The sequence below is a fragment of the Sceloporus undulatus genome, chromosome 3 (assembly GCF_019175285.1).
Source record: "Sceloporus undulatus isolate JIND9_A2432 ecotype Alabama chromosome 3, SceUnd_v1.1, whole genome shotgun sequence".
NCBI classification, from domain to species: Eukaryota; Metazoa; Chordata; class Lepidosauria; order Squamata; family Phrynosomatidae; genus Sceloporus; species Sceloporus undulatus.
Genome location: NC_056524.1, coordinates 188,530,772 through 188,556,672, shown reverse-complemented (window position 1 = coordinate 188,556,672; position 25,901 = coordinate 188,530,772). Strand labels below are relative to the sequence as shown.

General features: G+C 39.6%; 1 long non-coding RNA gene across 1 annotated transcript in view; it reads right to left on the bottom strand.

Moving 5' to 3' along the window:
* Window positions 1–2,546: 2,546 nt before the first annotated feature.
* LOC121925208 overlaps window positions 2,547–25,901 on the bottom strand; it is a 24,176-nt gene continuing 821 nt past the window's right edge. Inside the window, exons 3-4 of the long non-coding RNA XR_006102821.1 lie at window positions 6,479–6,530; window positions 2,547–2,647 (exon numbers count right to left, since the gene is read on the bottom strand). This is a non-coding gene — a long non-coding RNA (uncharacterized LOC121925208). The remainder of the gene's footprint in view (window positions 2,648–6,478; window positions 6,531–25,901) is intronic.

Sequence of the window (25,901 nt, the reverse complement as noted above, 5' to 3'; positions counted from 1 at the left end):
AAGTGCTGTAAAATATACTTCTCTCTCCACCCAGCTCTTTTCCTAGCTTTTTTTTTAAACCCTCCTTTTTTCTCAAGGAGATCAAATAGGCAAAATAAATAAATAAATAAAAAGCTTGCAAGTATAATAACATCTGTTTGTGTATTTCATTTGCTAGCTTTTGTGTTGGTTTTGTTGTACCCCACACATTTTTGAAACTCAGAAGCAAGTGTGCCCCCTTCCCTTCTATGTCTAGATTGCTTGCAAGTGCCAGTATTTCAATTCTTACCACATGCTCATGGTCTAGTTATGTGCTGGCCTTCCACTATCTAAAAGAATGCCCTGTTGATCTGGTACCATCTGCTCTGGGATGATATTTGGGTCTTTTCCCTACTCAACATGACTGTGCCATTTGGACATTTTTTCTGGCTAACTTGGACTTCAGAGCCATGTCTTAGCTTCATTTTCTATTTCCACCCAGGGAAATGAGTTAGCCAATCCAAACTTTCTTATCTACTGTAGCAATTTCATTTTGTTAAGGTCCTGAAGGCTTAAGAGTGTTGATCCCACTTTGGCAAAATACCAGTGCCACACATACTCTTGGCACTGGTCAGCTCATCACTTGCTGAGTGACATATTCTCTTCTGCCCATACTTTTAAAGAAAAGTTCAAATTTCTACATACAAAGGATAATCTTATGAATAAAGTTAAATTTATAATATGATTCACATAAAACTATTTCCCCACTATTATCAATTTAGCATCTGTGCCAACTAAGATAAAACTAATACCAACAGGCATCTTTCTTAATGTAAGTGCCTCAGAATCATATTAAATATCAGTCCTAAATATATGATCTCAAAGAGAATTTCCACTGTATTCAATGGGATTACTGTCTTAGTAAATTTGTTTAGGGATTTAGACAAGTTGGACTCAATGGGTCTGATTCTGTATGGATTGCTATTTTTTCAAGGTGCAGAATGATATTTTGTTTTAGCCTCTACATTTTTATTTGTTCAGTAATAATGCTTGGGTATATATTAAAACTATTTTGTAAGGTTATGATTATTTAAAATATGGGAATCAAGTTCACATTTGGTGTATTTTCTTCATAACTTATACTGCTTTTACAGAAACATGCTAATGCTCGTTGTTGTACTGTACTAATATAAATTACATAAATGAAAATGGGGGACAGTCAACAAGATTTGATGAAAATAGCTCTCCTTACTTAAGGTACAATTTTCCTGGTTAAAAAGAAGGGCATCTTGAATTATCCTCCGCCCAGAACTCAACTGCCCTGAGCAAATGAAACAGGATAGTCCAAAAAGTCACTTGTATCTTGCCCATAGGTCCTACAACCTCTGGAATCACAACTCACTCTATTTTTGTTTGCAGGTGCTCATTGCCTATCGTCCATTGTGTGCTGTTTACCAAATATTACCAAATTATCCAAACAAAATACCATTTATTCTTGCCCAGCTCTATATGTAACTGCCTTTCCATATTTAGTAGAAACCACTACCGCCACAACAACAATGGCAACAACACCACTAATAATTAAGTAATATATTCTTTACTAATATTTACTTGGCAGCCAACACATCCTGCTCTGAAACTAAAGGAGGATTGCTGCAAGTCAGAACTGATGGTGCCCATTCCATACCTGTAGTCCCATCAGAGAGGCACCCATGTAAGAGCAAACAGAAACATGCTGTTATGTCATGTGCACTGAAGCATACTGTTGATTGCATGCCATACTTGTAGTCTTTGCTTATCCTCACTCCCTGACCTCCAGCATTTCAAAATGACTACACCACATGTGCATAGACTACACATGCTCAAAATGTTCTAGTTAACAGTAGCACGATATGCTTAATGAAAGTAGTGAGGAAGGTTAGTTGGAGGATCACAATACCCTTAAAGACAGTCTGATCTCTTCATCTCAACCAATTAAGATTTGGCATTCCTGCCTATTTAATTTTTTTTAAATGGTGTCTACAGTAGTGCCCAGAACCAATCAGGCTTGTTTATTACCATATTTTAAAATGAGCACTAGCTTGGCTTTTTCTCCCAATATTTTCATTTCTCAGTCCTTCCTTTTGTTGCCTAACTGAAAGGGAGCTGGGGCAGCAGGACCTGGCATCTCCCGTGCTGCCTTTAGAAGGGCAGAAATGAGTTGGTGAGGATCACTGAGGGTCTCCTGAGAGATCAGTAGACAATGGATGGGAAAAATGATTGAGACTCTAAGAACTCAGGAAGGGAGTCATTAAGGGGCCATTGTGGCAGTGAGCTTCTAGTGATGGAGCGAGGCTAGTCTCCTGTCCACAAACTGCAGACCATCAAGAGTGGGCTGAACAGAGACAATGGTTTCCTGGCACACTACACATATTATAGCACTGTTTAACACTGTAGCCTCTTGAAGGTACTCTTAGAAAGTTTATCACATCTCCTTTCTGGTTCCCACATTACATTCTCATACGCACCCATATGGTTACCTTGGATTGAAGTAACATCCTTCCTCTTGCTTTGTCCACCAATGACTGTTGTTAAAACTGAACTTGTCATCCCATCTTCACATGAACAAAGTTTTCATTTCTATGGACATTCTCACACATAGCCTGCTTATGTAGGTCTGCCCCTGGATTTTCCATTCCACCCTATGCATCTGAAAAAAAATAAATTGATGTCTATGAAAGCTCATGCTACCAACATCTCTCTTTCAGTTAGTTTAAAAGGTGATACAAGATCCCTTTGCATACTGATTTTCCAGATAAACATGGCTATATTTTTGAATTCAAATCAGGGAGGCCCTGAGCAGATGGGCCAAGATAGCACGGGTCAAGTCCATCCTATCCTGGCCCAGGTCCCAACCCGCTACTGCCACATACCCCATACCTTACTCAGTCATTGAACTAGTGAGAAGAAACCCCCTACCATATCTGATTCGGAGATGGGGCACCTGACCATGCCAGATACAGTGATGGGGGGCTTCTCACTAGCAGCAAAGGCTGAGTAAGGTAAGGGACACAGGTCTGTTCTGCTGGGGTTTGCTGTAGAGTAGGACAGCAAACAGTAGGACATTTAAACCTGTGTTAAGGCCCCTTTGCCCTGGAATTGGACTGGGTCCACCAGATCCACATCCGAGCTACCAGATCTGGGCCCTAATGGCTTGCATCATCCAAACATGCTGCTAATTCCACCACCACCACCACCACCACCACCACTCCTTTTCCTTCTCCTTCCCTCCTTCCTTCCCTTCTTTCCTCCCTTCTTCCTTCTCTCATTCATATGGCCAGATATGCTTCTCCCTTAGAACTTCATTAGAAACAATAGTTTACTCTTAAATGTGCTACATGTACATAAAGCTTTCTGGACACTGAAGAAGGTTTTTGTTGATGGCTCCAAACATCAACTTTCATATGGGATAAGAGCCAGGTGGTGGGAGGAATACACATGTGTTTGCACAGAGTTCAAGAATGTATTTGTCTTCTTTCAGTTCTCTTTCCAAGACTTATCCTGTATTTCCATTTGTGAACAAGTCCTTCTCCTGCACTTCTGCCAGCTCTGGTTGGGAAGGTGTAATGCTATAATGTGTTGGGGGAGGGGGTGGAGAGATCATAGAGAGAACATGTTGATTTTCCATTCTTATTTGCTGGCAAGGAAAGCAAAAAGGTTTGCGGAATAGTTTCCTGCCACAGCTTCGTGGAATCAGAACAACTTTTTGCCTAACATTGCAGTGACATCTGATTCTAAGAAGACATAAAGCTTTTAAGATATCTATTGTCCTACAAAGTCATGGACATATCAGCAGATGTGCAGGAATCTTTCAAATGCGGATTTTAATTCTAGCTGAAGGGGTCTCCTTGCCTCAAGTGTTTGTTTACAGGAGAAAATGGAGAACAAAAATAATCTGAGAGAGTGAGTGTGAAACAAATTGAAAGTGCAAGAGAAAAATTATCTGGCAGAGGGGCAGGAGAATGACTCCTTTTGTGTATGAGAGATAAATAGTACAGGATGTGTCTCGCTGTTGGGAAGAATACTTACTTTGTTCCCCAATATTATTTTCTTATTTTAACTTCTTCTGCTGGAAGACAAATGTGTAATTCTAATGTACTGTTTTGAGGAGACCAACTCCACATTCAGGAAGGTAAAATCACTTGCACTAATTTACCTTTTCTATCCAGCCAAGTTTGCTGATGGACCAGAGAAGCATGAGTTCAGACACAGCCCATGTTGTGCACCCCTGAAGGTCCATCTAATGGTCTAGTCTCCATCTAAAATGGGCTCTTAGCTCCTTCTACAATTATCTGCCTTACCCTCTGTCCCAGTAGTCCAGATGTGCACCAGCCTTCCTGGGGATCCTCTGTGCTCTGTTGCATAGTCATTTTCTTTCCTTTATTTTCTTTTAATGCTGTTTTTTGAATGTCTTAGCTATCTTATTCTTCCCCACATATTCCTGCTGTATAGGACTAACTTTTCTTCCAACTATGTAACTGATATCCCAATTTGGCACTGGCATTTTATACTTTTGTGTCTATTGTAAAGCAGCCAACTCTACACAAAGGGAAATATTTAACAATAAAGCATCCAGAATTGGATTTTACTTCTGATCTATTTGGAACAGATAACTTATCTCCCCACCCCCAAGCATATCAGCTAGTATCTCTTTCCCTGATTTCCCAATGAGAAACAGCATTTTGGATGACAAAGGGTTGAATTCAGCATGGAAGATGAATCTTACTACTATTTGAAGTATGCTTCATTCCCACACTTGGTTTGGGGAGGAAAATTTCAATAATCTGCAATCCATTGTTTGTTTTTGTTTTATCCCCCCTGCCCATGTTCATTCTCTGTTTACTGCCCATAGTGTCTGGTCAACTGCTGATACAAACTGATATTATTTAAATACTGTCATGCAACTCTATAATAGGTTCACCTTAGGGTTGCCATAAGTTGGAAATGACGTGAAGGCACACAGCAGACACATAACACAAGCAATATTACACATTTTGTTGTTATGTGCAGCCAGAGCTTTGAAAAATTACTGGTTGTGCTGCTGTCCCCGAGTTCAACCCTGAGACCTGTTGCCCCAACAATAAGTTTGCCAACCACTGTGGGCAACTGTATTGGTAGTGGACAGGAGAAGATGTGCACATTTCTTTGCTACTGTTCTCAGTGATACACAATGTATGAACATGTCCAGTTATTATATTGTGCACTCATACCCCTAAAAAAAGACAGACAATTACAAGCTCTGCAGTTAAAGAAACTACAGAGATCAGTAGCTTCTGTAATCAAAGGCAATTGACTAGACAACTCTATTTTCTTATAAGAGAATGATATAGGACTGTTTGCAATTAAAAATCGAATAAGAAGATATTGGTGCGGTACAGACTGCCCCTTTTCTTGCTGGGTTGGGGGAAGGGCAGCCTCACCGGCAGCCCAGAGGCCCCAATCCAGCGCTTCTCTGTGGTCCTAAAAAGGGGTGTCTTCGGGGCTTCATGCCCACCTGGCCCCTTTCTCCCAAGGCTTTATTCCTGCGGCCATCTGGTTGCCACGTGGGAATGAAGCTTGTGGTGCCACAACAAAAAGGAGCTGCCTAAAGCAGCTCCTTTGTTGTGCTGCCGCAACCAGGAGGTGGCACCATCATGACACCACTTCCTGTGTACCATGTTTGGGCACTCAGCAGTGGTGCTGGCATCATGGCGGCCCCCATGTCGATGGGAGGCCACCATGATGACGGTTCCGCCAAGTACTAGGGTTGTAGGGCATGTGGATGCTCCACCCCCAGGCAACCCCAGCATGTGGCCAGGTCTGGACCAGGCCATTATCCCTAGTGAACCTGCTCGCCTCTGAACCACCATTACATTTGTACAATTATTCAGTTACAGAACTAGATTAAGAGCACTCTCAAAGGTAGGGGGTATGGAATCCTGCACAGTCAGATTTCATATTTCTACATAACTTTCATAATATGGAAGCAGGACTGAGAAAGTATATTCCAGTGGAGGGTTTATTTTCTGTATGCCATGCTTTCATCTCTGTGACTGTCCTTTTGAGTGTATCCATCTATTCCCAAATTTTCACATTCTAATTTGTTAAAAAAACAACAACAAGCTGTCTTAAAAGCACAATGTATGGCAAAACGTTATGCTCAGGGAATTGTGGATAAAAAAATCTAATTTCTGGGGAGCCAACATTAATAGCTGGTTTTCATACCAACTGTACCAATGGATGAATTCCTAATGCCAGCCAAAATGTTTATATATAACTTTTAGGGTTTGAACAGATTATGTAACACCGATAAACCCCAACAATGTGTTATGCCTTTTTTTTATTACTCCACTGACAGAATTAAGCTAGTAATGAATTGCAGGTCTCCATTCTTTAATGGTTTCATATAGAGCCCAATGGTTGTGAGACATTTTAACATACTTTACTACTGCCATCATGAATAATTTCATTTCCATTACTCACATGAGTAAGAATTACTTACATGAGAAGAGATTTGCAGCCTCCAAGGGCTCATCATTGAATCTTTAATTGAACTGAAACAACATATGGTTTTTGTAAGTACATTTTCACCACATCAAAACGACATGACAATAATGTCACTCTATTGTTTCCCCCTCAGCCTTTGCAATGAGATTTGAAAGTACATAAACACTTCTGTTGCGCAAGAAGCGTTTTACAGTTTTAAAAGGCTGGTAAAGAAGAATGGATGACATATTTCGAGATATCAAAATGAAACCCCCAGAAATGATCCATAGCTGTCATCATTTTCTTTTAGACAAGGGGAAAATGTCAGACTTCCATCAAGTTTTCAACAAATGTCTGCCTTTGCTGTGGTTTCATATGGCATGGAGTTAACTTGCAAGGACACAAAGAAAATAGATGCTTTAAAGTGAAAGAGAATGAAGGGTGGGCTGTTAAAATTAAAATTCAATTTCTTTTCTTTTCTTTTTTTGGACATTCTAGAATTTGCCTTTTCTTTTCTTGTGTGAAAACATTCTGAAATTTCTTTGTATGCTAGAAGATTAGTTTTTCCCTCCAGTGGCCATGCCATTTAGTTCCAATGCAATTTGTATATTAACCCTGCTTTTTTGTTCAAAGTTTGTCTGTAGCCTTCCAGAAAGGGAAGACATTTCTTTAAAAAAGAGGGAAAAAATCTCTTAGATCTAGCAACATACCTTGAAGAACCAGCAGACTTATTTCAAATAGAATAAAACAGGACTTCACAGTCACTTATGCTTGCAGAAAATCCACCTTCCTGCTTTCCCCATCATTCTCAAGGGGTTAATGGTTACTTCAGGTGGCTCTCTCACACCTTCCTTTCCTTGTTTATAGCCTTAGTAGATTCTCCTGTAACTCTGAGACCTGGTAGTTCTGGTCATCCTGCTTAATCTAAGCACCCACAAGAAAGTAGAAGCAAGCAAATGGCCTAGCAATAGAGCATTCTGGGAAATGATCCAGCATTCAGACATGGAAGTTAGCTCTATTAATGCATCTATGAGTCTGTATTAAAAAGCAATACAGAACTAGGTTTTGACTGTTTTAACTACTCCAAATTTTCTACAGAGCAGGAGAAGGCACTGTGCCTAAATCTGTGCGTGGGAGCCTGGAAATCTTTGGCAGCTAGGGAAGAGGCATGCTGAAATCATTTTCAGCTCTTTCGTCCAATCCCCTTGCTGTGCAAATAAGTAACACTGAACAAAACCAGGCTTTTATTGCCTTTTTATTGTCTCCTTCTCTACTCTCGTCAGCCCTAAAAACATCTTTCACAGTGTGAGAGAGTAAAATGAAGAAATCAAGCCAAAAAAGAAAAAAAAATGAAGATGCCAATCCTCTGATTTGACACATGTTGAACATACATTTCAAAAATAAAGCCGGTAGGATTTGCAGGCTTTGAGGAACAAGCATTTAAACTTAAAGTCATTCCAATGAACTAATGCAAGCTGGAAAAATGAGAGCAAAGGAAATTAGGAGAATTTCCCCCCATCCCACCCCTGAAATGATGTAAGAATGTACCCATAATGTCTTCATTACCTAACAAGATTTATTTTATTTCTACAATCCCCCTTATGTACAGTCCCCCTTATGTTACTGCTGTTGTTAACTGCCTTTGAGTCATCCCAACTCATGGACACTCTATGGATGAGACATCTCCAAGCCCCACTATCCCCCATTGGTCTGCTTAGGTCCTGTAGACTCAAGCCTGTGGCCTCCCTGACTGAATGGAGCCATCTGGTATAGTCTACCTTCTCTACCTTCTCTTTTCTAATGAGTCATGATTTCTCATGATGTGCCCAAAATATGGCAGCATCAGTTTTGTCAGGTTGGCTTCCAGGCACAGGCAGGGTTTGTTGGTTTTTTTGGCTGACCATGGTATCCTCAGCACTCTTCTCCAGTGACACATCTCAAATGAGTTGATTTTCTTCTTATCTGCTTTCTTCACTGTCCAGCCCTCACATCTGTATATGATGAAGCTGAATGCAGCCCCTTTACATACAGCCTATTATGTCTTCCTCTTCTTTCTGTTAAGGAGAGCATTACCATCACTACAAAGTGATCTGCACACAACTGGGAAATGTTTGAAAACTCTGCTTTAATTTCTGGACTATCATGGCTTTTGCAACTGTTTGAACACAGGACTATTTTTTAAATAAAATGTTTTTTATTAGTTTTTTACACAGATCATATAACAGATTTTAAAAAATCACATTCCACATGCAAACCACACAAATAATGAATTAACTAAGTGCTTTCCCAATGTTGAAGGTTCACCTTAAACCATAAATGTACTTTTCTTAAACAAACATACAAAAAATTGTCATTTTCCATTTCTCCCCTCCTTGCCGGTAACAGAATGTAAGCACATTTAAAGCAATCCATCGCCAATGCTGTGGTTCATTCCATATAAACCACAACCCTCTTGTTGGGTACACAGAAGAGATTACTTTCTTCCAAGATCTTGAAGAACTACTGCAAGGTGGAGGAGATCTGTGATTCAAATTTATATAGGGCATCTTCAAGTTTCAACATACAATATTGCACAGATTGGATGCCCTGAGATCTTTAACTTGCCTCCAGTGCTCAGAACATTTGCTGAGAAAAAGTCTGTTCATGATGTGCTACAGTATGTGTAAAATATATTCTCCAGCAGGCAGTGAGATTCTTTGGAATATTTACATCTTTCTTCTCTCTCTCTCTCTCTCTCTCTCTCTCTCTCTCTCTCTCTCTCTCTCTCTCACACACACACACACACACACACACACATCTATCCATCCATTTTATCCTGCCTTTCACAGGTACAAAAAAAGGGTAGAAGATGTCAAATGTTGCTCTCTTCTTTTCCTCTAGTGGGGCTCCCTTTTGGAACTCAATCCTATTCATAAGTACAAGTAACTTAACCATTCACAGGAACATAATTATAATCCAACCATGCCACTATAATTTTATCCAGTTTATGATTTTATTATATTGAACAGTAAATTCTGTACAGGGGAATAACCTATGTCAGACTAAGACATGAACTTGATTGATTGATTTATGTATTTATTTATTTCTGGCTTCTCTCAGAAAATGTGATTACTGCTCAGCTATCTTGTTGGAAAGATCTTCTCTTTTTAGACCCAGAGTTATGTTAATCATCATGGAAAACTCTTCAACGTTATTAGTGTGACAGAAGAGCCTGGAAAAATGGTTTGGCTGGAGGCCATATGGCTTTTTTGAGGACTTTCTAAAGAACAAGCACATTCTCTTTTTCTTCTTCTCTCCCCCACCCCCACCCACTGCTTTCATGGAAAGCATGTTTTGCCATGATTCATAAACCCTGTTTTATCCAGTCCATGAAAGGGCTTCTCTCCATTATGTAAAAGAGAGCTGACACATTTATGTGCAAAATTGCTGGAGCATTTACCTCACTATTCATCAAGACAATGTCTTCTGCTCTAGGAATACAGCAATCACTTGGCACAAATGGATTCAAGCATATACACAAACTACTGAAATCTGTGTATTTATAACACATAGCTAAACATAACAAACTTTGGCATATGTGGCAAGTGGAAGAATGACAGATGTGATTATGAACAAGTAAAGTGCCATTGTCATTTTAGCTTTTTACTTGAATTGGCTTATGAGACTGGAACTTCTGAACGGGTTTTTTAAAAACTTGAACTCAGCAGTTGAAATCCCATTTTAGGTTCCTAACTATTGAAAATCAGAGCAACCCAGATGATAAATTACCTATGCAAAATTAACTTGATTAATATCCTAATCCTATGTAATATGGAGAAGTTAATGGCATTTGAAATCAGGAAGCTATTTCTTTTCAAAGTTTCAATCATACACTTCCCTGCTTGCATGTTCTGGCTCCATGATACATTAGCAGCTTGTAGAAACCTTCACAATGGATCTGATGAAGTGGCTAAAGTCTACACAAGTCAGAGAGTGGTGCAAGGGTAGAAGGAATGGCCCTAAAATCCTGATAGTTCAACATTGTTAGATTTAGACCAATACAATCAGGATGCTGTCATGCGAACTGATCTCCCAAATCCTACCACAGTAACATCAAATGTTGCTAATAGAATAGTGGTTCTATTTGCTTGTTTGCTGTGTTTTTTGGCAGCTATCATACTCATGTGGTAGTGGATTATTTGGGACAAAGGCTTCACTCCTTTGTTTATTTATTTGTCACATTTAAATCAGTGGAACTTAGTCTGAAACAAACATTGTTATGACATGGTTGGACATATAGTCATGTTATCTGTGTTAATCTAGCTCTTTGCACTGTAGAAAAATACATAAGATGTCCTACTTTGCTCTTCTGTATATTGACAGGATAACCATATACCCCGTTTATACAAATGCTTGAAGCACGAGAGATTTCACTGAACAAAAGAAGAAAATAGCAACAAAGAGAGAGGGATTACTTTTTAAATCAGACCCATTGCACTGTGTACCCAGCTATTTTGAATACTTATCTAAAGAGGTGTTAAGATGACACTCTTCTCTCACACAAATTTATAAATACTCATCTTCATCTGACCTACATTTTAAGGGACCTTAAGTGGATATTTGCATGATGTCTGTTTCAAAAGCTCTTTAGGAAGTATTTGCACAGAGCTTCACAACAACCTTTGCAATCCTGTGGAGAGATTTTCATATCAGATCCCCAGATTACCTTGGGGAGGAGACAGTCATTGTATGTAATCCACAGGTGCCTAGTATGCTGATGACAATACCTGTGGCTTGGCTATAAGGTTAAACAATAGAAAGACAGTGTGTTCCACTTGCATCAGCTACTTGATTGAGACTTTGAAACTTTATAGTCAGTTCCACATATCCATGAATTCAACAAACCATGGTTCAAAAACATTCACACACAGAAGAAAATTCCAAAAAGCAAATCTTGATTTTGCTGTTTCACATAAGGGATAACATTTTACTGAACAATTGCATATAATGGAACTTGGGCATGCACAGATTTTGGTATCCACGTGGGATCCTGGAAGCAAATCTCCATGGATACTAAGGATCCACTCTCCAACACTATTAGGAAAGTAATGGAATAGAAACATTGAATGTATAGTGATGAGGAAATCCTGAAAGTAAAATTTATTTTTATCCTACCATTTGACATTGTAAGGGCAGCTTAGAAAGTCATGGAAGAAGAGGAAACCCATATGGTAAATATCTATAAAAGAGCAGAGATAAGAACTGGAGGACAGCCAGTGTGGTGTAGTTGTTACAGCACAAGGCTATCTCACTCAGAGGGGGGAAGGGATGGGAATGGGCTCACAGATAAAATAAACCTTCCATTCCCTTACCATTGGTGCTACATCATCGAAACAGCCTCCCATCTTCCTCTCCTTCTTGCTGGTAAGCAGCTGTAGCCTCCAGGTCTTGACAGTGTGGGAGAGGGGAGGTTTGGGGTTTGTTTATTTATTTATTTATTTGATTTACATCCCACCTTTCTCCCATGTTTTGGGAATTTTATGAAAAGGCTACAGAATGGCACCTTATACTCTGTCCAAAAAGAGACACACATGCAAATAAGCCATTTTCCCCCCATATACACATGATGCTAACAGGATTCCCATCACTATCTGTAAGTCAAGAAGAAAAGAACCAGTTACTAACACTATATAACTTGCATTTTCTAACCTAAGATTTTATATGAAGAGAGACTTCCTGCCCCATTAAAAACAAAATTTCACTCTAACAGTAATAGAAAACATCACACTCAGATAGGAAAGTAGGCTCTTTTAAGTATTCCCATTCTTCTGCCCAATATGCTTTAAGTGAAACAGACCCTAGCCAATAAATTACTTTATCTGTCTATATGCAACCAACTGATTTAGTGCTTTCAGCAGTACAGATGGTTGGTGATAACACTGTAGGTGTTTAAACATTTTAGAACACTAATACAAAACAGTTGCAAAATGATGTAAGCATATGGAGCCAGGGTAACATTTGCAAAATGAGAGCCAGACTTGAGCTGATATAGAACCAGGGGAAGAGAAATTTGTAGGGCGGAAAAGGGCAGTCACCCTATAGTCATACTGAAATCACATCTCTGTTTCAGGGAAAGAGATTGATTTGGAAAGGCAAACTATATGTGATTTGGAATGGAGCACAACTGAGAATTCTTTATCCTCCATCCATTTCCTCCCAAACATTTGCTGTTTCCTGCAAAATGAGTCAAACAGTTTTGTTCAAGCAATGTTGTTGTTTTTATACCTACTACAATCAAACAGATAATGGAACTTCTGATAAAATGCCACGCTGGTCCTGTACCATTGACACCAATGCAAGGTCAGCCACATAACATCACAAGTTCTGCTTGTTTTTGATCAAAATTCATGATATTCCAATGTGAAGAGGAGCAAAACTTTAAGATCTGCCCACTCTCATCACCAAGGCATACATGGTATTACTCTGAAGGGGTCTTAAGCATATACATATGTCTATTCTTTGTTCCTTCTATGGGATGTGTACATTGGTCAATTCTTAAGTTGATCATGGAGGTAGGACAAGAACAAGAGAAAACAGTATTTCCGGTTCTGATTTCCCAGAGGGCTTCCCAATTAATTAAATAGCTTTGGATAAGCAAAGTGCAACCTTGGAACCCCACATTCCCTCTGAAACCTGTGTTTGCAGTCCTTTTCCAGTGGGAGGGTAAAATGAACTGCTTTTGGTTCTCCCACAGTTGCTCACTTCTGTTGCAGACAGCTCAAATATAATCTGGTTCTGGATTATATACCCATTCCTTCAGTACACATTAGTAGGGCCACTTCCAACTTTGGTAGCTGATCACTGCAGTTGACACCTGGCATAAACCAATACAATAATTGTGTGCCTGCCAACTCCTTTCATTATACTTTACAAGTGGTGCAGAGATAACCGGGTCTTCCCTATTCATCCCTCCACACATTCAGGTTATGTAACAAGAGCTCCATGTCAAAGGAAAGACCCATGCTTCAAATGGGTTACTTCCAAAGATGACGATTACTGTCCATCAGACTGGTGGGTGGTAGAAGGTAAAGCTTTTCAGGATCTGGCCCCTGGGCACAGGAGGAACCTCAGGTGCCCACCAATCTTGCTAGAACATAGAACCCAGTTCTGACTTTCCAATGTGGGAAAATCATTGTAAGCCTCAGAGGGAGCCATCAGGCAGACCCAGCAACATCGAGGACTGCCTGAAGGAAGAGGCTCCTCCCTCTTCAACTGTCATCTCGGCCTCAGAGGGAGCCATCAGGCAGACCCAGCAACATCGGGGACTGCCTGAGAGCTGGTGGAGGACTACTTCTGCCGCTGCCCCCCCATGAAGCTCCCCACGAACTGCGGAGGACTGTCTTGCCGCTGTGGTGGCTTTTACCAGGGGGGATGGGGTCAGGGAGAGAGGGGTGTTTTTTAATGATTCTTAATTGTTTTATTGATATTTGCTGTGAACCGCCCTGATCTATGGAAGGGCGGTATAAAAATAATAAATTTATTTATTTATTTATTAGCCTTGCTGTGTTGCAGGTCCTCTGTTGCTTTATGTCAGTTCCCTTGAATTGCACCCCTCTGACAGGTCGTTAGTTGTTAGGCTTGAGGCCCAGAGTTGATGAAGCATTGCAGAACAGGCCTCTTCCAGTAGGTGCAGTACAAACATTGCTCCAGATAAAGTGGCCCTAGAGAAGTGGGCTTGTAGAGGTTAGGCACTGATTTGGGATTAGGATTGGAACAGGTAGGGGTAAGGTGCTTTCCTGATGTAGCTGCCCTTGTTTCCAGAGTAACCAGCTGATGTCCTTGCCTTGGGTGTGCACCACTAACGTAAGAGATAAGAGGATCTGTTTGCCCAGGCTGCACTGTGAAGTCACCCCTTGGCTGCATCCGCAGTGCAGAAATAATCCAGTTTTACACCACTTTAACTGCCATGGCTCAGTACTAGGGAATTCTGGTTTTGTAGTTGTGTGTGATACTTAGCCTTCCCTGTCAGAGATCTCTGGTGCCACAACAACTTACAAACACCAGAATTCCATAATATTGTCATGGTAGTTAAAGTGGTGTCAACTTGGATACACCTCTTGAGGGTTTGGCCTTCCTCCAACTCAGGATTACCTCTGGAAGAGGAAGAAGAGGACCTGACAAGCTTTTTAAGTTTGGGTTTGACTGCTGACTTTCTGGACCTCTTATTTTCTTGGTTCAGAGCAACTATGGATATAATGAAAGATGCATCCAAGACTCCTAAAGTTGATCCACTTTTGCTTCTGAGGCTTTTAAACTTTCCCTGCCCTATACCCCTGAGCACCTGAACGTGAGGCCTGGTGGTGTTGCTAGGTGCCAAACTCCCTGGCAGCCCCTCTGCAGACCTTTTGGCACTGGAAGAAACTAGAACAGCTATGATGATCCACAGCATTGCATTGTCCACTGTTCACTTTATTCAAAAGCTCCAGTGATTTAGCACATGTGTTTTTACTTGCAGTTACTTTGCAGCATGGGTTTGATGGACTGAGGAATGAGATAAAGCATGCCCTGAGCTAGATGGAGTAATGGTCTGTCCTGGGAAAAGGAAGTTTCCTACATTTCTCTTAAGACTTATGGTTGCAATAAACTGGGTCTCATTTACACTACACAATTATAGCACTATTGTTCCACTTTAACTGTCATGGTTCCATGGAATCCTGGGATGGATAGTTTAGAATTCTCAGTCAGGCCAGTACCTTACCAGACTTCAAACCCCAGGTTTCCATAGGATGCAATCATGGCAGTTAAAGTAGAGTGATGGTACTATAATTCTGTTGTGTGAATGGGTCTCCAATCTTGCATATGTATATTTTTTTTCTGTATTCTCCTTGATATGTGGTGAGATTTCAAGTGCAAATAATCCCATCTAGATTATCAGACTAAATCAATGTGAATTTGCTGAATTGACACTTACATAAATCCTGTTAATTCAATTGCTCGGGTCTATTCGGGACTAGAAGTAGTTTAAAGATTTTCTAATAATATGAAGAAGTCAAAAGACCCTGGAATGTTTTGTTGTGAAAGACTTGATACATGACGATGATGATACAGATTCTGCAAATAAGATATAAACATTGTGGTGATTAAAGGTTTATCATAAGCAAAGATGTCTTGAACTACAACATTCAGTGCACATCCTGGCAAGACATTTATTTTCTTCTACAGTACAGATTTCAGGAGAAAGTTAACCTAAAACAGACCCTTAGCAGGGGACATCCAAAAAAGAGAAAGAGAGACTCCTCAAACTCTCAGGCAATATACCAACATTTATATTAGGGAATACCAAGGAGAGGTGTCTAACATTTAAAAGGAACATAAAACATAAGTTTCTCCAGAGATGAGATTCTGAACAAGGCACACAGATGAGCTTCTGTGGCTTGAGCCTTTGGACTCCTTGTGAAGGATTAACAGTTCCTATGGACTACTCCCTTCCATATATCTGTACAGCAACTGTGTATGATCTTTCAAAAAATCCATCTCTCTTCTGGCACACACATGCCCCAACATCTGTGCTGTAACTATGTGAGGTTGTATGAATGCCACTTCTGATCCATCTGCAGAATACTTCACTTGTCAGATGCTATGGTCAGAGGGCTGTGACGGGGGAATCCATTGGAGCAAAAAACTACAGTATAACTTTTAAAAATAAATAAATAATATAAGCTGCTTTTTCTTGGCTGCCAAGACTTCTCCCGTTTACCCCAGTCTCTCTCTTTTTAAAAAGTAATCTCCATTGGGTTTTGCTTCGGGTAGATTTACAAGCTGGGTGAATATAGAAAGTGGCTTTCTAAATAAATGATATTTTTAAACCCAACTCAGAGCAAGAGAACCTGCCAAGCAGGTTTTCCCAAGTTCTCATAGCTCTACATTATGTGAGTCTCTTCTTGGATCAAGTTCCCAGCTTGAATTCCAAATGACCTGGAAGCAATCCTAAACTAATGTGGATGCAGGCATTTCAAAGCTCCAACTCCACCGATAGTGACAAGGATGAGACAGGAGAACTAAAGAAGACAAATAGGAATTCAAAAATAGGCCAAGTGCTGTGTTTTCCAAATGTTTGAATAACCCAAAAGACTCCCATGTTCCTATTACCAAATTTGGTGTGTCTCTTCAGGTTCTATAAGCATCTCAGGTAGCACAAATGAGTGACATTTTATAAGGCAGCGGATGTCATACTCTACATAACACTATGTACTACACATGAACATCTTTATATAAACCCAATAGGCTTCTGAATATCTTGATTCGTTCTTTGTCTGCAATGCCAGGTATTTTACAAAGACAGGGTAGCATATGTTCTGCTTTTCCAGCTAGACAGTACAGTAAAAATCTCAGTGAGAGCTTTGTCGCCGGGTAATCAGTGTTGGGAAGTGTGTACTTGCTGGGGCAATATCCACATCAAACACAGGAGAAGCCAAAATTAAAGAGATAATAACTTGACAAAGCCTGTACCTTTTTTTGGTTCTGAAAATAAAAGAACCCAGTCCTAAACATATTACAGCAAAAGTCAGCCCCAATGCATTTAATGGTGCTTACTCCCAAGAATGTGTGGTTAGGATTCCTGCTCTATATACTGGAAGTAAGTGAAACCAAACTCAACAGGACTTCTGGGCACACCTGCTCAGGCTTGCAGTGTAGCTGGATGTATTCTGTATCTTTGGCCCGTTCCAGACGGGCCTTGGCTTGGTCCCCAGTATGTACTAAGGGTTGGCTGAGGATGCAGCGTCCAATCAGGTCTCACCCCTAGTACGTACTGGGGACGTACTATACACATGGGCGCCACCATTTTGACGTGACAGACACTTAGTGTCCGCACGTCGCGGTGTGGATGTGATGCTGCAAGTGTGCCATTGTTGCCTTGTGGCATCACAACTGTGCCACAAGAAGAACCCACTTTTTGCGGGTTCTTTTTGCTGCACGGGGGAGTCGCGCAGTTTGTCCGCTGCAGCTCCCTCGCACAGCAAACACGGGCGTCGGCAATACACCCTTTTTGGGCGCTCTGTAAAGCGCCATTATTAAGTATATGTGAAACAAACGGTGATTTGTAATATATAAAATTTATACTGTGGCCTCTTGGTATCCACTATGGTTTAGTTCCAGAAACACCACCACTACCACCTCATGGATATCAAAATCTGTTGATGCTCAAGTCCCATTATATACAATGGTGTAGTAAAATGGTGTTCTTTATTTAAAAATGGCACAATTGAGGTTTTTTTGTTTGTTTTTGTTTTAGATTATTTGTGTGTGTGCATATTTTCAAACCATGGTTGGTTGACTCTGTGGATGCAAATATGAAGGACTGAGTATTTGCAAACTATTAAGAAGACATATTAGTGCTCTTTATAGAGTGTTGATGACTCCAATACTTAGTGTAACACTTGGAACCCCTACATACAGCCCCTAAAGCCTTCCTGAAGCTTCCCAAAGCCCCCATACAAACAAAAATATTTTTCAGATCTATTTTTAGAATATTGTTTTATACCCAAACCACCAAAAATGTGCCCAAATCACAGCAGTTTGCTTTCTCTGACCTTCCAATGACTCCCAAACTTCCGCAAACAAACAAACAAAAAAAGAGAAAATGTTTGGTGAAAATTAGCCAAAATGCCACATCACTTCAAGTACACCAAAATGTACCAGTGTGGCCTGTCAAGTGGGATTAGGGTGGGGAAATGGCCCTGTCACCTGTACAATTGCCAACATCTGACTTAAATGTTTGAAGCAGAAGAAGAAACCTAGGCCTGATCTAAAACCCTTGCAGCTGAAGTACATTTGATATTTTTAATTTTATACATTTATAAGCACATTTGATTTAAGATTGGACTTCCTGTGTCCTATTTTTCGAAAACCTGATAGTCTGGATAGGTTTGAGTGTACCACCAAGAAGTGGTGTCACAGATACAAGTAAAACAGGAGAACAGCTGCTACAGCCAGAACTGCTGGAACGATAGAGGTTGCTACTACTGCAGACATAGGCAGCTGGTCACATTAGTAGAGAAATGACTCTTAAATTTAAAACCTTAACTTTTAAGGTGCTATTGAATATGCTAAGCCCTATCCCCCAGATAGGTCCAGCCTTTGGACAGCTCCTTTAAATTTCAGACAAAAAGATTAACTGCACCACTGACATGGGAAACAACAGCCACCACTGATCTGCCACTTCTGATTTTATTTAGCAAACATTTGACTAAATAAGGTCACAAAGAAGTATCATCTACACAGATAATGTTCAACAAGCAGGTTGACAGTTCATAATGGCAGATGACACCATGAATGCTGAGATAGCAAATCCAAACCCCCATATAGCTGGACAAGGCATGACTTAGCCCATGGACTCATATGCTCACCAAACACAGTAATTTTCAAGAACGTTACAACCAAAATCAGAAACATGAGAACAGTTTAATCTCAGCCACAGTCTTTTTATAATAGTCATGAGGAACTCAGCAAACTTTCTAGAAATCATAGGAAGCCCACAAAAACTTTGGTGTTGGTGGTGGTGGGAATCATGGTTCTGTAATTCTTTGTGATCGCATATATAACTTTACAATTATTGTAAGGTTCCCCATCAACTTGAAATGTTATCAGATATATTTAAAATCTATGGAGTTATTTCTAAACTTAATTTGTATGTAGAACTGATTCTTTAACAATGCAATCCTATAAATATATACTCAGAAGTAAGTTGCATTGACTTCAGTGGGACTCACTACCAGGCAAAGGTGCAGCCTAAATCTGGAAAAAAAAATTAAGATGGTAGTTATGTTCTAACTTTTGGAATATTTCAAAAGAGCAATTGCTTCTTATAACAATCTTCATTTTGCCTGCTGCTCTTGTTTAATATTTGTAATAGGTAGCTATCAGTTAGCAAGAGCCATCTGGTAGCCATAGGCTGAAAATGTATTAGACAGAACTATGTATACAGCTCCATGATGTGTGATTAATTTGAAAAGTAAAGAACCAGGATAGAACTTTGCAGCTGGGAAGAATTGGAGAACTACCAAAGGGTTATTCTGGATTTAAATAAATGTGCATTCCTGAAACTAGAGTATAATTTTGTGTCTGGGAGATATAGGGGGCAGAGGGGGGAGTGACGGTCATATATTTTTAACCAATTATACTCCCACACCTGCTTTATTGGTGTGTCAAGCAGAAAACAATATTTTATTAGTAACAGCAATATGAAGCACCTAAACATGTGGCCTTTCAAGAAGAGAAGAGAAAAAATATTATTTGCCGACAATATTGTTTTCTTTTCATTTCCGTATTCCTTTTAATTATAAACCAAATTAGTCTGTTGTTACTCAGGTGGTCTGACTGACACCTCACTCCACCAATAGGCTTCAGTAAATATGGGTGGCAGAACCCGTCTCTTTCATGTTACCTGTCTAGCAGACATGCTTGATGTTTAAATCAATTACATAGACATTTAAATCCCTTTCCCATGCCAGCATATTGCCCTTTAAGCCTTTTGGTTTTTATTCTTGCCTTGACTCGTGTGTTCAGCCTACACATTAACTCTGAGGTAGAGATCAGTAATAAATCATTTAGTGTCTCTGTCAAGTGAATTGTTGTTGTTGTCTTTGGTGAATTGGGACCCTCCTTTCTGCACTGTAATAGGCTCATAATGGATGGTGACGGAATAGACCACACTGTAATGCATGTGTGTGTGTGCATGGCGGGGCGGGGGGGTATATGGAAATATCCTGAAATGGCAATTCTCCTAAATAAATAGCACATCAGTTTACTTAAAGCTAATCATAAATGGAACAAATTGGACCCATGTGCATAAGAGAAACCTGAGCAGAATCCACGAGTTAAAAGAACCCATTGTTTTCTAAGCTGACCCTGCTTATGTGTCAGGTTACATCTGTTAGAGTGATTCTAATGCCAGTCCCATATTTTTAATTATAAATATATAAAACATTTTAATAAGATGACATTCTGGCCTTACTAAGCCTTTAAAAAGCTGGATGTGGGTGGAGTGGGTAGAATGGTATTCCATGTGCCCCAGAGAGAATGCCAGCATATAATGATTGAACGTTTTCCTGTAATAAATTGGAAAAAAAATCTGGTTTGTAAGAATGGATCCAAATCACTTGGCATTAGAAGGGTAATTTGTTACCTAGCTTCCTCTTCAAAAACTGTTTCCAAGTTCTGCGGAACTTAGTTAGTACCAGCTATAATGTTTTAAAAGAGAGGGGGAAAGCTGGTTTTAATTTTTGTTTTAGCTTTTCTTTTTTAAAAAAAAATACTTATGGCTCCAACTAAAGATTGAGCAGCCAAAAAAAAAGAGAGAAAAAAATGGAGGGGGGAGGCGCTTAGGACAAAAGCCAGATCTATAGCCACCTTCTTTGTACCTTTCCAAATCTCAAGCCTGCTTAATTATGATTAATTGCCACATGGATAATCAGATACAGTTTCAAAAGGTTGGAGATGACAGCCCAAGGACACTAGGGAAGAAGGAAAGTTTGCCTTTGATACAAGGGAGAAGACGAAAAAAAGCCGAGGGAGGGGGAACACAAGCCAAACGCCTTGCTCAGCCCCGTAACCTTTTCTTATTTTAACAATTCCAAACAGAATTAATGCCATCAGTATATTGTTCCTCCTCCTGGGAATTGAACTTCAACTGTACAATTTCTGCAGCTGTCAGTTTTTTCAGACCTCCTGTCAATAATGCAATGTTGGGGTGCCCTTCTTCTTGAATGAAAGCAGTTTCAAGTTTCTGCTATATGTCTGTGCTTTCTGGGTGGTGTGACATGATGAGAAAGTACCAAAAAAAGAAAAGCAAAAAAAGGAAAGAGGGGGAAAATAGCAGTTAAAAAGCTCCTACTCTCGACTTAACTGGATCAAATGTAATAGACTTCAGTCTTTTCTCCTTATTTCCTTTGCTTGATTTAGAAAACACTGTGAAAAGTGCAGGAGATTTTGTCTTGCCAGCTCTTTCCTCCATTTAAAATCCCTTTGGCTAAGTCAAGGATCACAGTATGTCATTTCCAGCCTAACAGAAGTGCTGGGCCTTGTTCAGCTCCTATTACTAGGAGGCAAATCCCTAGGTTCCAGGCGCCAGTGTTTCTGCTTTTTTGGCTCTTTTCCCAGTATTGTTTCCTTCATTACATTCCAGAGTGCCTCTCAGCCAGTTAATGTTTGCACTGGGAGGTCCAAATATCCAGCAATCAGCTCTGAACTTCTCTCTCTCCCTCCCTCCTTCTCTCCCTCCCCCCCCCCCTTTTTTTGTGTTGAGAATTGCAGGTTTCAAATGCAATTGCAGGCTTTAAAGGAAAATGGTACAGGTGAACACACCAAAAGCACTAATTTTCATTTTATTCACAAACAGTCATATTTGCTGAAGGTTTGCCACATGCCCTCATAAAAAATGGTTGTAGAAAATGTCTGGCTTTTAAAATATCTTATAGGGGTTGTATTTGTTGTTTATACCAGTTTTGGAGCAATCATTTGCTTTCTGAGCCCCCACCACCACCTCCACCACAGCCTTCTTCCCCAATGGTACAAATACATTTTAGACTGAGCATTACAAGCATTGTTTATTGCATGTGGCTGCGCTTATTGATAGGCTTTCAACATATGTTCTTTCATTTAGAAATGGAATGAGCCAAGAGCAGATAAACTAAGCTGCATTGGGTTATAGTTCATAATGTTTAAAGGCCAGCTTTTGTTATTCATAGGCCATTGTACTTAAATCACTCTCTTCAGAACAGTTCCTATGTGAGAATATGCCAACAAAAGCAATACATGGATTTGGTCAATGTTAAAGATTTAATATAGTAATGTTTGGCAGGCAGATATTTAGAGTTTAGCCATCTGAAACCAACATGCTAGAATTCCCCCTCAGTTCCTAGTCCATAGGTCACAGTTGACAAATGGGCAACACAGATCTATTTCACACAAATGTAAATGTCTTTTTTTGACACACACACACAAATAGCCTTGCTTTTTGACAGATTCATCTATGCTTTGAAAGGCAGCTTTCTTTCTCTTTGTTTTGTAAAACCCCACAGAAAACAGTGGGTGTTATATATTTGATATTTTTTTCAATACAAAAGTTCAACAACTCCTCCCCCCCCCTTTATTTTTGTGCAGAACTAAAGGCTGATGTAGACACGACAAGCAAAGAGACACCTTGTCCATCTCCCTTTTAAAAACAGTATCCCTGTTTCAGAATTCGTTACTGAGGGGTGAAGCAGACCACCCCAAATGAGTGAGGTGCTGCCCCTTTCAGCACCGGATTGGGGCCGTGACAACCTCACACCGCGGCCCTGATCCAGTGCCAAAATGCCACTCGTTTTAGAGATAGCAAAAAGGCGCCCTTGCCACCATGGCAGCACTTTTCAGTGCTCCTTTTGGCATGCATTGTATAAACGCTGTGCTAAAGGAGTGCTGTGATGCCACCCATTGCGCGGTTGGGCAGGCGGTGTGATGCCAGAAAAAGGTATTTCAGTGCAAAAATATCATTTTCTTTATGTTGCTTCCACTGCAAAAAATGCCAGGATTTATTTTTTTTTTTAACAAAAAGCTATGTGTGATTTTTAAAAAACAGAATAATTCCTGAACTGTAAAGATTCTCATGCGACCAGGTTTCTCAATTCTCTAGGATCATGGCCATTTTCCAAATATTTTTTGAACATTCTTTCCATCTCTAATCCCATAACACTGTTCAGGACGGTGGTGGACTGTTGTTAGGCCTTTTTAAAGAAATAGTAGGAATTTCTGTTTTGATTTTGACATGCAGTTTGTCCTTAAGTATCACCACAGAATATTAAATCCATTAATAAATTGGGTGGAACCCTATTATCAAGATTTTGGGTAATATGTACTATTATAAACAAACCATGGGAGGGGGGAATTAGCGTATCATAAACTTGGATTACAAGGAGTATTGCTATGAGACTATAATGTATCTTTGCATAACATGTTAATTCTGGTTACCCTGTAACAGCATTCCATTTGTAACAACATTTTCTTAGGTATTAGTCTACCTCAAAGAGCATCTGGTCCTGTATATTGCTGCCCAGTTGCTAACTTAATACTCAGAGGGTCTGCTCTGGAAATCAGTACTCAGTATAACATGATGGGTGGCTAACAGTGGGGAAAAGACTCTTCTCTGTAGGAGGGATAAAAATTCCCTCATAGTTGAAAGGCATCAACCAACATGACTTAAAACCAACCCCACCCTTTTCTTTAAAAATGGCAAAAATTGCTTGCTTTATACACATGCACACTAATGCAAAATATGTTTCCCATGCAAAAGAAGTTTTTGCACAAATATTTTTTTCAAAAAGTGAAAGAAATCTTGACATGCAATATATATATATATATATATATATATATATCACAACACCTTCCACAATGTCAACTGCTAAAGAGAAATAATATGAAATTATTCATGGTGTTTGAACAAGTGAAGATTTACATCACATTCCCCAGTCAATAGTCAGATAAAATGTATGAACCCAATGGATTTCTCCACCATTCTTTGCTTATTCTGACATGTGCATTACTGTATATTACTCTCACTTCTAGTTGTTTCAGCTGGTTAGTATGAAAGGGACTGTTTCCAAAAAAGGGAGTCAAAGTCTGCAGTAGCAACAAAATAATTTAGAGAAAAATATTGTAGTTAGCCAAAACATAAGACAAACCAAAACAGTTCATAGATCAAACATAGTCAGCTCCTACAAAATGTTTGGCTTTGAATTGTGAGGGGCAGGAAGAGAGAAAAGTGGGAAAAGGAAGGAAGAGTTGAGCATCTGAAGATCCTATGGAGATTATTGCATTAGCTTTGCTGCTGGGATAGACCTGGGATGTAGCTTTCTTTGGCTTTCAGACACTGAACAACTTGGTTCAGGTGTTATTTATTATTCCCAATAGTATCCTTGCTTCTTATTGCCATATCACTGAAATGGAGATTTGTACTCTTTCCACTAGTACTGTCATGACAGGAATAAATAGCTTTATATGACACATGCACACGAATAAGTGATAGTTGCATCCATTGGGCTATGTGCCGTGATAACATTGAACTACTGCAAAACTGTCAGGTTGCACATTGTGAGACATAGTATTTGTTGTACAAATAGCTGTCTAACTGCTCGTGCAATGTCTGTGAAATCTCTATGGAAACTGCTTGTACAATGGTGTAATCCTTTGCCACTGTACTGGTGGACATTTTCAATCTGTTAGTGTTATGTTGGATTTAGACTATAGTGTTTTCTGGTTCCACCTGGTGTATTGTGTTAAAGTTCATTTGCACATCTTATGTGGCCAAGGTAAGTCTTAAGATATATGATGCTCCCATGAAATGGCTTTTCTTCCTCCTCCTAAATTCTTTGTGGACACATTACATGCACTATACCTTTTCATTTTTTAAAAAAGTTATCACCAAGGTACACCACATAAAGCATGGTTAACACTAATTGAGTAGTACAGATATTGTAATCACTGTCCTGGGTACCATAATGTTATAGATTTCACTACTACTTTCTGTTTCTATCTGTAGCAGCCTCCTACTTTTCCTATATTACCAAACTTTACCTCAATCAGTATCTCCCTCCAGGATTATATTTTTTGATTTTATAATGTGTTCACAGTATTTTTTAGGTAAATCTGAAAAAAAATTCCTGAACAAAGAGCTAACAGATGTTGATTTCCTCACTTAAACACACGTATTTTCAAGCATTATTTCTCTGTGATTTCCTCCCAAGACACCCTCTGCCGACCTCCCTCTCTCCCTGCCTTCCTTTCTATTCTATACACTACAATACTTTCCAAGCTGTGGCCAGGCACAGCTAATCATGTAGGATGCAAACCAACAAAATAGACCGCAGCTCTGTGAAATTTCCCCTTTGACCTCAACACCTCCACTTGCAATATGAAAAACAAAATGCGTTGAGGGTTTTCTGCCTAACAGGGGGGAAAATCTTTCTGCCGTTCTTTTAAAAAAGCTTCAAAATAAAATTAAAAAGAATTTATATATTTCCATGAATAAACTTGCTGTTAATAACATCTGAACTCAAAAAGACCACACCAGAAGGTTATTATCTGCCTGACTTATCTACCTGAGTGAGAACTTTGTTTCAGCTGAGTTTTGGTAACAGCATACCAAACTTCATACATTTCTTCATATATGAGATGTAGAGAACTTGTGACTTTGAAAACATAAAGATGGTAGAAACTAAAATTTGCCCATCCAAGGCTATGGATATTTATTTCTTAACATCTGGCTTTGAAACCTGTGTGATTCAACTATATTGATTATGCTGAATTAGAACTGCTCTTTCCCCCCTGTAATGCTCTTCATCTTTCTACCCACATGGAGGGCAGACACAGCATGATCTTCTCCATGAAGTAAATAGCTGCACCTACTGATACATCCATGTGCAATA